Source organism: Mustela putorius, unplaced genomic scaffold (genome assembly GCF_011764305.1).
Source record: "Mustela putorius furo isolate JIRA1106 unplaced genomic scaffold, ASM1176430v1.1 tig00003836_pilon_pilon_pilon, whole genome shotgun sequence".
Classification (NCBI taxonomy): Eukaryota; Metazoa; Chordata; class Mammalia; order Carnivora; family Mustelidae; genus Mustela; species Mustela putorius.
Window position 1 is genome coordinate 22,195,989 of NW_025421989.1, and position 13,296 is coordinate 22,209,284.

The window sequence follows — 13,296 nt, forward strand, 5'->3', positions numbered from 1 at the left end:
TACTAGGTAGTAGATCTGTAACAGTAGCAGACCATAGTAGATCAACTGCTAGTGAAGATCATGTACTCTAAAATAAATGGTTTATTTTTTAAATTTTATATTAATTGGCTTTATGGATGAAAAGCTACAAACTATAGCATACCATAAAAAAATATACTGTGATTATGAAGGTATCTGCTACCAGCAATGGCAGAATAGGTTTTTTCAACACTACCATCCTGCTGAGGAAATGTAGAAAAACTGGAAAAATTATCAAAGACATTTGTTTGAAGGCGGAATCTGAAGGGACAAGATCTGAAGAAAAATTTCTCAGGTGGTAAGAATTGCTGTTTTGCTTTTTTCCCCCTTGTTTTTCTATAAGTTTCAGAGATAAGTGAGTTAAATTCTCACACTATGATTATTTGTCTATATCTCCTTCTATTTCTGTCACTTCCTGCATTGTAAAATGAGGCTATATTATCATATAAAGTTAGGATGTTCACATCTTTCTCTTGGACTTAGCCTCTTATTATATTGAAATAAGCCTATTTTTTCCTAATAATACTTTATTCCTTTAAATCTACTCTGTCCAATATAAGAATTAAAAAACAACTTTTCTCTGCTTAACTGTCAAATTGTACGCTATTTTTTTTCTATTCTTTTCCACAGGCCAATGCAGTTCACTTTTAAGATTAATGCACTTTTTCTGAAGACCTTTAACTTCTAAAATAGAGTATTTAGTGTTTATATTTAATACCCCGTGTATTAAATACCCCGTGGATTTGACTCTTCCATATTATCCTTTCTTGTTTCTTCTTTAGGATATGCTAAGTAGAAAATAACCAAAAGAAAAAACTGAAACAAGAACAAGAACAAAAAAACCCATGCACTATAAAATTCTACAAAGAAAAAAAAATTTACAGAACTACAACACTAAACTTGAAAATTTTGGTACACCATCATAAAAAGTCAGAAAGGGCCCTGAATATGGGAAATCATTTGAAGGACCATTAGACACAAGTCTTAGTCAAAAATTGTGTCACATTTTAATAGCAACTGAGATTTATATACATCCCTCTAATTATTTACAAGCTTGCTTGATTTAAATAGATGTCTTTTCAATTTTATGTCAGAAGCTATTTTAATTACAGTGAAATCAATATTTAAGATTCTCACTGCAGCAGATCATGCTGGGTTGCCACTGCTGCTGCCAACATCATGCAGTCTCCCCAGGTCTCAATGAGGTCGGATGATGCTCCAGAATGGGAAATAAGTCAGTTGGGGAGCAGACTGAATCCAGCTTCATTCAACATTACTACCAGTTATTTAATAATGACAGAATGCAACTAGGTGCCATTTATATTGACGCATCATGCCTCAGGTGGGAAGGATAGCAATTCTAGGGGAAAGCTACCATTGTGGAGAGATTGTCTAGCCTTCTGTTCCAGAAAATCTAGCACAGCCTCATGGCATGGGATCATCAGCCCATGCTAGATAGCCGCATCATCACCAGGGTTGTGGGCCAGCTCAAGGCTGATGAAGACCCCATGATGGGATTCCACGAGATATTCCTATTAAAGAACATGAAGGATGCTTGAGTTTGCACCAATGACATGTTCAGGTTTGCCCTGCACAACTTCAGCGGACCTCCTCTCCTCCCATCCAGGTACTCACACTGTTCCCCCCTCCATTCTCTTTCGTATACCATTCATACTCCTCCAGATGCTCCAAATATCATACACAAACCAGCAGCACTGTGCCAGGAGCAGGTGCGGTATGCTGCTATTACTGAGGTACTGTGCATGATGTTTGGATGAGGGGCTAGTTGTACCTGGACATAAGATTGTGTTGTACAAGCGCATGCCTTGGAAAGACTTAAATAACAGAAAATGTTGTCTTTTTAAAAAATACACTGACAAGTTGCTCTAGTCACCCAAAGAAGTGAAGGAGAAAGCAGCTGACTCACTACTCACATACTGATTTGTTCAGATGTTTCAATGCCTCATGATACAACAAAACCATGAAAATATTTTTAACAAACAAAACAAAATAAATTATCATAGATGGATACTTTAAGAGCATTATACTGAAATCAGTTTCCCCTACAGAAATCAGCTCCAGGATGACAATCTATAAAGTGGGTTGCCTAATATATGTGGACCTTATTGTAGATAGTCCTACCAGACTATGAAGCAATTTCTCTAGATGAAAGTTAGCTTACTGCATTTAAGAATTTTTATATATCAGCAGACCAGACCCATTATTTTAAAGACAATAATAATATGTTCAAGCTTACTCTTCACTACAACTCACTACAACTCTAATATAATTAACTTTACTAAGCCCTCCTTTCATTTTAAAGCCATTCTAGGATAGGAGCCTATTCATTAACAATATTAGCTTTATTAACATCTTTTTTAATTTAATAAATCTAGCTACGTAAGATTTTTTGATTCCATGGAGGCAATGCTGAGTTTTGTTTTGATCTTGACAATAAAGTACTACGATTTAATTTTATGTTAATTTCCATTTAAATATGGAACTAGTGGTATCAATACCCATCTAACAATAGATTTGGTTGCTTCCAAATAATAAGATTTTTAGGTTTAGACTTTTTTTAATCCAAAGGATAACTATCTTACAATTCACTTGTTTCATCCAGAGGCTTTAAACACCACTACCACATTTTTACTATAGTCTGATATTTATCAAGATTATAAAAAGCAAAAGATTTTTATTTCTCTTAACTATTAAAAAATATGGAATGCACAGAAGTAGAGATTTTCATACGAGGCATGTGGAATTACTTTTATCTACGTATCTACTGTAAGTAGCTTTTAAGTGAGGGGAGATACGGAAAGTCCAAAACTATGACAGTTTTAAAAATGAGTTCACTACTTATCCGAGTGCTATATTCAAAAACCTTCAATACAAGTGAGAGAAAACAACAAAAATAAAACAAATTGAAGAGCTAAGGTTTTAATATTTTAAAAAATAGATATATATTGAAATTACTAATAAGGGTTCATAAGTCCAATGATAAATATGAATGATATGCTAGCATTCTAAATCAGGCTCTGATAGCTCTGCTGGTATTGTTATGTGCCATTAGTGATTTCCTTATTATCCTAAAGAGGCCGCTAGTGTCATATCTTCTAGCAGAAAATGTAGGGAGTCATTAGAGTCTTTGAAAATACATGTGGACACAATTGGGTATTGGGGTTTTGCAGGTTTACATATATGAAAAAAATAACTGGATTCCATGGAGGTGGAAGTATGGTCTAGTATCAGGAAACAAATGGTTAAAAGAAAGTACAAATAACATTTAAGATGAAACTACTGGGTGTATATTTATTAATTTATGATTTAACAGAGCTGCTAATTTGTGTTAGACTTGATGGAAGGAAAAGCAATGTATATATCTCTGACCAAAACAAGTTACAAAAATAGTACACAGAGTTCCTTTATCTTTAAAGGACAAAGGAATATCATTATATAACCACACTAAATATTATCATCTTATATAACCACACTGCTATTGCCAGAATCTGGGAACTATCACTGGTAGAGTACTACTAACTAATCTACCAAATTTAAGCAAGTATCACATTAATGTATTTTTACTAGTCTAAAATCTTTTTTTTTTTAAAGGTTTTATTTATTTATTTGACAGATAGATCACAAGTAGGCAGAGAGGCAGGCCGGAAGAGAGAGGAAGAAGCAGGCTCTCCTCGGAGCAGAGAGCCTGATGCAGGGCTTGATCCCAAGACCCTGGGATCATGACCTGAGCTGAAGGCAGAGGCTTTAACCCACTGAGCCACCCAGGCGCCCCTAGTCTAGAATCTAATCCAGAATGACACACAGCATTTAACTGACATGTCTTCCAATCTGGGTCATGGTCTTGACAATTTTGAAGAGAGCTGGCCAATTATTTTGTTGAATTTTCAGTTTGGATTGTGTGATGTTTCTTCATGATGAATTTCAGTTATACATATTTTTCCAAGAATTCTGTAGAAATACAAGTGAATTCTTCTCATTACATCATGTCAAGGGGTTGGTTCTTGATGTTGATATGTCTTGTTACTGATAATATTAACCTTGATCACTTGGTTAAGCTGTCAGGTTTCTCTACTGTCAAGTTACTATTTTCACCTTCATAATTAAGATGTATCTTGAAGAGAGAATAATTACTATGAAAAAATCTTCATGAAGAACTGCAATGTGTCATCAGTTCATACATGTTAAGTATGTAAAAATATTACTCTATGTAGAAATTACAGTGAAAGCATGACGAAGTAATAAATTCTACTAAAAATACTAACTCTAAAATATAATTTTATTTTTCCTACCAACAAAATATTTTCCTTTAGAGAGATTGTCTATTGCTATTTCTTATACTTTTAGTACATCTGCAAAAGCAAAGAGAAACAGCTGAGTAGAGAAGTATAACAGAACACTATGAGGCCTATAGCAGAATATCCTTCTCCCAGAGTATGCCAATCAAGAAAGCAACAGTGCCACCAGATCTCAGTGAATTCAGCACAGCAAAAAATAGAGTGATTCTGCTTAAATGCTTAAGTGCTATTTTTTTTGTTATTTTGAATAAAATAATTCTTATTACAACTGTCCATAACAGGTCTCTCTTATCTCTCTCTCTCTCTCTCTCTCTCTCACACACACACACACACACACAAACACATACACACACATCACATGTATTATGCACAAGCAAAGCTCCAATAAAGCATTATTTACAAAAACAACAACAACAACAAAAACAGGCGGTGGGCTGGATTTAGTGAAGAGGGCCATAGTTGCCTGATTCCTGCTTGGACCACTTTGGAGCAGGATTTCTGTACCTTGGCACTACTGATATTTGGGGCTGGATAATTCTTTGACTTGGGGGAGCTGCTCTGTATATTGTAGAATGTTGAGCAACATTCCTGGCCTCTGCACACTAGATGTCCATAGAGTTCCCTCACCCCAATGATCACCCCAAATGTTTCCAGATGTTACCAAACATCCCCTGGGGAACAAAATCCCTGGCAGTTGAGAACCACAGCCCTCCAGTCTCTTGGCCAGAAAAAGCAGACCTACTCTATTTTTTTCATTGTTCTTTGTTTTTTTCTCACCACCTGCTGGCACTTGTGAGTTAAGAACTTCTCTTACATTCAGGTTGGGATATACAGAAGGTTTAAAAAAAAAAAAAAGAAACAAACAAACAAACAAACTAAAAACCTCAAGGGACTCAACTCTGACTCCTTTCTGGAATACCAAGGGCCCTGGCTGGGTCAGCTTTCTTTTCTCCACATTTCATAGCCTTCTGCTGTTTGTTTCATTTACCTTATCCAGGTTTTAGGTATAAGAAACAGAAGGATTAGAGTGAAATATTTTATATTCCCAGATATCTATTCTTAAAAGATGACCCTTGTCTGAGGATATGTAGTATCATGATTAGAAAGTGGTTTAAAGTTCATTAGGCAAGTATAATGAATTATGAAATTAACTTCTGGCTCCGCTATTAAAAGGATGTGAAACCCTAGGCAGGACATATAGCCTCTGCTAGTCAGTTTTTTCAGATATAGATTTATAGTTTTATTAATATACAACACATAGTTGTATGTAATATAATCTCATTTAACTCATAAGACTTAAATGAGCTGCTACATATAAATAATAGGGCCTAGTGTTCATTAAATATCTAATACTATGTATTAGATATCACTAGTGTCATTTTTTAGTTATAATTATCTGGAAAAGCATTGACAAGTAAGTTTATAACGATCACGCCAATGATTATTAATGTTCCATACTCACAGCCACCCATCCCAAGGGGAAAACAAGAATCATCAGAAAACAAATCTTTCAAAACTGGAAGAGAAGCACTTGGATCTGCACTAATTTAATGCATTATTTTAAAGGGTTGAAAAGTGGGGGTATTTGATATCTTAAGGTACTTCAAAGCATGAAGAATTTAAATGCCAGAACTACAAGGACCCCATCACAATATTTTCCTTTAAGTAATTCTCCCCGCTAAAAGACGGTAACAGAGAAAGGACTAGTGTCTCATTAAGGTGGTACCTACTCTCATTCTCTCTAGAACAACACTCGCCTCCCGTGCAAGAGCACACATTAATCTCTCTTCATGGGAGGACTTTCACCCCTTGTCAACCTGTGGAGGAGAGGTTCCTTCCATCCTTCAAAATTCACCATATGTCATCTAAGGTTATAAAGCTAAACAGTAGAAAAAAGAAACCCACACACAATTCGCACAGCGGAAGGGAGAAAACGAAGCATTTAAGATAAAAAAAGAACAACATAAAAGAACTAAGACCAAATATTTGTATACCAATAAGCAGAAATGGGATTAAAGTTCACATATTAGATAAAAAATAACACTAGCAAATAGATGCTGTGTCAAATGGATTCATCTAAAATGATTTAAACGCAAAAGTATGAACAAACTTGTCCCATGATATTAATGCTAGACCATACAGAATTCTTAAAGAAGAAAACAAAGGGCATGTTATAAAGAACACTGTTCATACTGAGAAAATTTTGTGATTAATTTTAAGCTACTGAGTAACAAAATGTTGAAAATATGAAATATAGACTGCAAGAACAAAATTAAGGGAAACAATGAATGAGAAAGAGATTTTAACCTACCATGAATAGCTAATGAATAAGTCACATAATCTTCAGAGTAGTTTACCATATAATCTAACAGGAAAAAATGTAGTAATACGATTGGTATTGTCTCATTTTGGATTCCCCCAGAAGCAAGTCTTGAGACAAGAATTCCAGTGAAATGCATTTATTAGGGAAGACAAGGAACACAAGCAGGGAAGAGAAAAGGTGTATAGCGAAAGGAAAGCATCCTATAAAGTGTGCAGAATTAAACTACCTGTCACAGATTAATCACACAGAAAAACTCTGGGAAATGGTATAAAATATGACCAAATTTTCTCACCAAAGGAGGGAGGGAAGCAGCTCGAGTGTTTATACACCATATCCCAGCAGTCTTTAGTTGAGAGTTGTGGTGCATGTGTTAATTCACAGCTTCTGGACTATTCATGGGAACGAATAGGCTTCTAAGACTCCAGGGAAAGCCAGTGTCAGAGAGATATGGACACTTGCAGCTGGAAGTTCAAAGGTGCACAGTCAAAACTATAAGGTCTGAGTGATATGAGCAGGGCACTATAGGATAAGGTGACTGCTCAAACTGAGCATATTTTAGACCACAAAGGAAATTACAGCTCATTTAAGAATGGAAAAAAAGCCGTATTTTCTGATGATATAATATTTAACATCAAAGAGGAAAGAAAATTAAAAGTTATCTAAAAATATTTAAGAATTAGAGATAAAATACTATTATACAACTCTAAGATTAAAGGTAAACTACAAATCAAAACTACACAATACAGAGACAATAATGATAAAGGACACATTTTAAAAACAGATATGCTAAAGCTAATCAAGAGTCTTAAACTCATATACCCCTAAATAAGAAACAGTATTTTTTTAATTTGTTACATTTTCAATGTTTAAAGTTTTGGGGAAAAAAACCTAACATATAGACATGGAAGTAACAAAGTATAATTTTGAAGTCTTAAATCAAATCAATAGTATTTTTTAATCCAAAACCAGTAAGTTTATGTGTTTTTAAATGATAAACTTATATTAGATCAATATATGAAAAAGGATAAATTGTTATAACAAAATTAAAAATGAGTAAAACAGAAAGAAAATTAAGATATATATCAAAATTCTTTAAAACAGATTGCATGAAATTCTCTGAAAACCAGGATTAAGTGTATTGTATTACAGAAATAAAATAAATTACCAAAATTAGCCCCAGAAGAAATGGAAAATCTAAACAAGCCAGTTATTTCATGCAAATTAATTCTAAAATACTTGATAAAAAACCTCACTAAAAACTGAGAGGCCCAGATGGGTTCACAATAAGTAATTTTTAACCAAGAATTTAATTCCAATGCAATTTAAAATTTTCCAGAGCAATAATTCAGGTGATGCTTAAAAATATTTTTTCTGATATCAGAAAAATTCTGATAATAAAATTCAAATGAGTAAAATTTATTAACATCCATACTTAGGTAAGAAATCAGGTGTTAATAAGAGAAGACACTGGTATTTTAAAATAACTATATAATTTTAGGGCAAGGATTTTACAAGTTTTGTTTATTTGAGTCTCTAGTATCTGAGAAAATATCTGCCACATTTTAGGCACACAAGAAGTATTGTTGGCATGAATGAATAAGGACAGGAATACAAGGGTGGCTCAAAATTGACAATTCTAGTAAATATATAATGTAATATATAAAATACATATATAACATATATAATGTAATACACAGATTACATAATATATATAATTTAAGTAGATCACAGGAAAATGCATTGTTGCATTAAAAACACACAGAATAATATTCAGTACTGATTTTTTAATTAAAATATACTTGACATATAACACTGTATAAATTTAAGGTATACAATGTGTTTGATTTGATACATTCATATATTGCAATATGATTACACTTCAGAGTTAGGTGGTATCTCTATCACATCACATAATTATTATTCCTTTTTGTGGTAGGAACAATTAAGATCTAGTCTCTCAGCAACTTTGAAGTTTATAACACAGTAGTGTTGCCTTTATCACTGTGCTATGCATTAGATCTCCAGGACTTTTTTATGTTGTTTAAGGGTACAAACCTGGAACAAGTAGGTAAATGTATCCTGTAGTCTTGATTTTTAAAAACTGTCTGTATTTAAAAAATCAAGGAGGGCACCTGGGTGGCTCAGAGGGTTAAAGCCTCTGCCTTCGGCTCAGGTCATGATCCCAGAATCCTGGGATAGAGACCCACATCGGGCTTTTCTGCTCAGCGGGGAGCCTGCTTCCTTCTCTCTCTCTCTCTCTCTCTCTCTCTCTCTCTCTCTCCCTGCCTCTCTGCCTACTTGTGATCTGTATCTGTCAAATAAATAAAATCTTTAAAAAAAAATCAAGGAAAGCATCATGCTTAATGAAAAAACACCATTTATTTAGATGCTCACAAGTAGTTTTAGCATGGATGGTTTTCCACATCACATGCCAAAAAACACTAGAATAAATCCATGAGGGGCGCCTGGGTGGCTCAGTGGGTTAAAGCCTCTGCCTTCAGCTCAGGTCATGATCTCAGGGTCCTGGGATGGAGCCCCACATGGGGCTCTCTGCTCAACAAGGAGCCTGCTTCCTCCTCTCTCTCTCTCTGCCTGCCTCTCTGCCTACTTATGATCTGTCTGTCAAATAAATAAATAAAATCTTAAAAAAAAATAAATGAATCCATGAAAATTTAGAAAAACTAAAGAACTCTGAATAACATTATTATTTAAACTTGTTCTAAAATTCCAAGTACTTTAAAATGTAAGCAGTGGGTGTGTGTGTGTGTGTGTGTGTGCATGTGTGCATGTGTGTATGTGTGTGTTTAAAGATATCAAGTACGAAAAAGAGTGCAAAACTTACCAGGTGGCTAAGAAAATAAAAGTACAAATGACTGAAAACATAAAAGACATTCAACTTACAGAAATGCAAACATTTTTCCAACCATAAGATTATAAAAGGTAAGTAAAATTATGATTTGGCACATGGTGTAGTAAAACAGTCCATTTTAAAACTGCTTGTGAACATCTAAATAAGTTTAACAATTTTGGAGGCCAATTTTTCACTCCAGAAACTCCTTGATCTTGCAATTTTTTTGTAAAGATTTTATTTGTCAGAGAGAGAGAGAAATCATAAACAGGGGGAGTGGCAGGCAGAGAAAGAAGCAGGGTCCCCACTGAGCAAGAGGCCCAATGTGGGGCTCAATCCCAGAACCCTGGGATCATGACCTGAGCCGAAGGCAACCACCAAACCAACTGAGCCATCCAGGCACCCCTAATCTTGCAATATTTTTACTGGGGAATTACTCCATAGTCCTATTCAAAAACTATGATAAGGACTAATTATAATATCATTTAAAATTTGTATTGATTTTAATAGCAAAAATCAACCACCTTAAGAATGCTTAAACACTTGTGTGCATCCATTTAATAAAACAGAGTAAAAGTTTAAAAAAATATACTCAGGGAGAATTCCACATGCTGTATGTTCTCCATTATAGGCATATGCAGAAAATGTATCTTTTAGGAAAGGATTTAAGGATTCTTACAGTGAGTCATAAGAGAGAACTTAATGTTTATAATTTCATATGCTTTTTATCCTGTGCATATAACACATTTATGCTTATATGTGTTTTATATCCATCTACACAGGTCTATATATCTAGAGATTGGAAAAGAGTTTCCTATGACATTACTAGAAAAAGAGTAACTGCACATTCTACTTAAAATTTTGTATTTCTTGGTATTGAAAATAAAATAAACATAACACGTCATCCTCAGGATCTACCGTGAGTGTGTGTGTGTGTGTGTGTGTGTGTGTGTGTGTGTAAAATACCAGGTTGCTGCAACATAAGCTATCTCCAATTATTCAACTCTAGAAAATCACAATTAAATATTCTTGGTAACTTTTCAAAGGTCGTGGAAACCACATTTGTGTTTTGATGATAGAAAAGTAGTTATCTATAACAAGAGCCACTTTCTTATTTTTTTTATTTTAATTTAAATTCCAGTTACTTAATATACAGTGTAATATTAGTTTCAGGTGTACAATTTAGTGATTCAACACTTTCATGTAACACTCAGTACTTATCAAAAAGTGACTTATTTTATTTTAGAAGATTTTATGTATTTATTTACTTATTTGCAAGAGCGAGAGAGAAACTAACCAAGTGGGGAGAGGGATAGAGGGAAAGGAGAAGGGAGAGGAAGAGAATGTTAAGCAGACATCGCAGTGAGTGCAGAGTCTGAGCAGAGCTCTATCTCAAAACCCTGAGATCATGATCTGAGCTGAAACAACCTCAGATGCTCAACTGTCTGAGCCACCCAGGTGCTCCAAGAGCTACTGATTTTAAACTTCATAGTCTGCCTTTTCAGAGGTTTTAAGTGTGCGGCAAGGTCTTCTAAATATATATAGGCTGGTGGCTTTTTCAGATGCTTTGGCAAAGTAGGCAAATATGCAGGTTACCATTTTTAGCAAACCCATCATGAATGTACTATATATAGCTTTTGGGGGGAAGATTATCCTGATTCATTTGAGAAATAAAATTCCTTAGTGATAGATATATAAATGAGCCCTTCATGCCAGTACAAAGGAGTCAGGGATTTGGTTGTGCCTTTGCAGAAATAACTTGGAGTAGGGAAACTGTGGACTCCACTGATGTTTCAGAGAGAGAGCACACACAAACAGAAGAAGAAGCAGGCTCCCAACTCAAGTAAGGTGCACAATACGGGACTTGGGATCCGGGGATCGTGACCTGAGCTGAAGGCATACACTTAACGGCCTGAACCAGCCAGGTGTCCCTTTACTGATGTATCAGATTTATTTTCCCACTCTCTATTCTTATTAATGTATTAGAAATCCAAATATTAGAAAGAAAATAAATTAGAAATTTATATTATTATAATATAAGATATTATATTAATATAATTCTAATTATATTAGAAGTTTAACAATGTATTAAAATCCAAATATTAGAATAATAAATATTCATTTATTAGAATATGAATAAATTACAACTTGTTTATTTTACAAAAATGTATATAATTTAAATCATTTCTATATTATGGTCATTGCCTTTAAAATATTGTTGAGTAGTTTTATCTAGCTATAGCTAAAAACAGTAACTTAGGAATCTGTTCTTGGACCATACACCAAAACAGATATTTGCCACTCATGAATAAAGCTAGAGAGATGTAGAATTGAGACCTTTAAGGAGAATTTAGAACTACATCTCAGATGATGTATAAATAGTGCTCTGACTACACCCTAGAATATACAGTTCTAAGTAAACAACAGATACATAAAATGTAAAACAAACTCAACCTAATTACAGCAAAAATGTATACAATGGATAAACCAGAAGAAAAAAAGAAATACATTGCTAATATCATAAAAAACAAAATACTTGTTAGATAGCATTATGGTATTTTGTGTCCTACAAGTATTTCTATTTAGTAAATTTAAGAGGTTGATTTGAAGCTGATTCTGCTTTCCCATGTTCAATGCAAATAGCCTTGCGTAGTTGAAATGGTAAGTAATACTAAGAGATCAGCATATTTTGATGAATCTTCCAATTAGAGAATAATTTTAGCTACAGATAAAACCATTTTACGATTTTGTCAATCTTTATTGCTATCACTTGATTAAAATGCTATCATGAATCTTAAAATATCAAAAGTTTAGAAATTAACATTCTAGAACTGCAAAAGATATGAGGCTAAAAATTATATTCTATGATAAACATGAATATATTTTTTTATTATTCACAAGGCTGAAAATCATATAGAATAAGCATATTTTTTAATCAAATTTCTTGTTCAAATGGTCATTTGAGCCACGTCTTTCAGGGACAGCTGTACTATTAAAACTATGTTTGTCCAGGGGCAAACTGGATGGCTCAGATGGTTAAGCGTCTGACTTTGGCTCAGAGTTCTGAGCCAGAGTTCTGGGATCTCAGAGTTCTGGGATGGAGTCCCATATGGGGGCTCCATGCTCAGCAGGGAGTCTGCTTGTCCCCCTGATCCTCCCTCTGCACATGATCTCTCTCAAATAAATGAATAAAATCTTCAAAAAAAACCCCACCTATGTTTGTCCAAATGTATGAATATGTTTAAACCATTTTTCTTATAATGTTGATCATATGTATCAAAGATGGAAATATTCTAAAAACCTGGTCAATATCATTTTATTAAGTTCCATAAAAACACAAACCAGGTAAATGTTTTTCAAGGGATTTCAAAAAGCATGGTACATAGTGGCTTATTCAATATGTATTTGTTGAACAAAGGATTGAGTTACATATATTTACCAATTATATTCATATCCCATTGGCATTACGTAAAAAAAAAATTTAGAATCATTTGCTATATTTTTAATCAAATAAGACCAAAATACAAATGGATTTCCTATTATTTTCAAACCAATGTGTAAATTACAGCAAAGTAAAGAACTTAAGATGGGTGTTACAAATCTTTGAATAGCGCAGTACATATATGGGGAAAGAGAAGACATTTATTGGATCAATGAATGAATGAAACCTGAATCAGGAGCCAGAAAAAATAGCCAAAGAGTTGTGTACCTCAACACCTGAGTAAGTCAATATGATATTATAAATTTAATAACAAGTAAATCAAATGTACTATGGGAGCACCTGTGGAAGT

The 13,296-nt window shown here is 33.9% G+C and overlaps 1 pseudogene; it reads left to right on the top strand.

The window, feature by feature from the left end:
* Positions 1 to 1,241: 1,241 nt before the first annotated feature.
* LOC101674941 lies at positions 1,242 to 1,796 on the top strand (annotated as a pseudogene).
* The last annotated feature ends 11,500 nt before the right edge of the window (positions 1,797 to 13,296 follow it).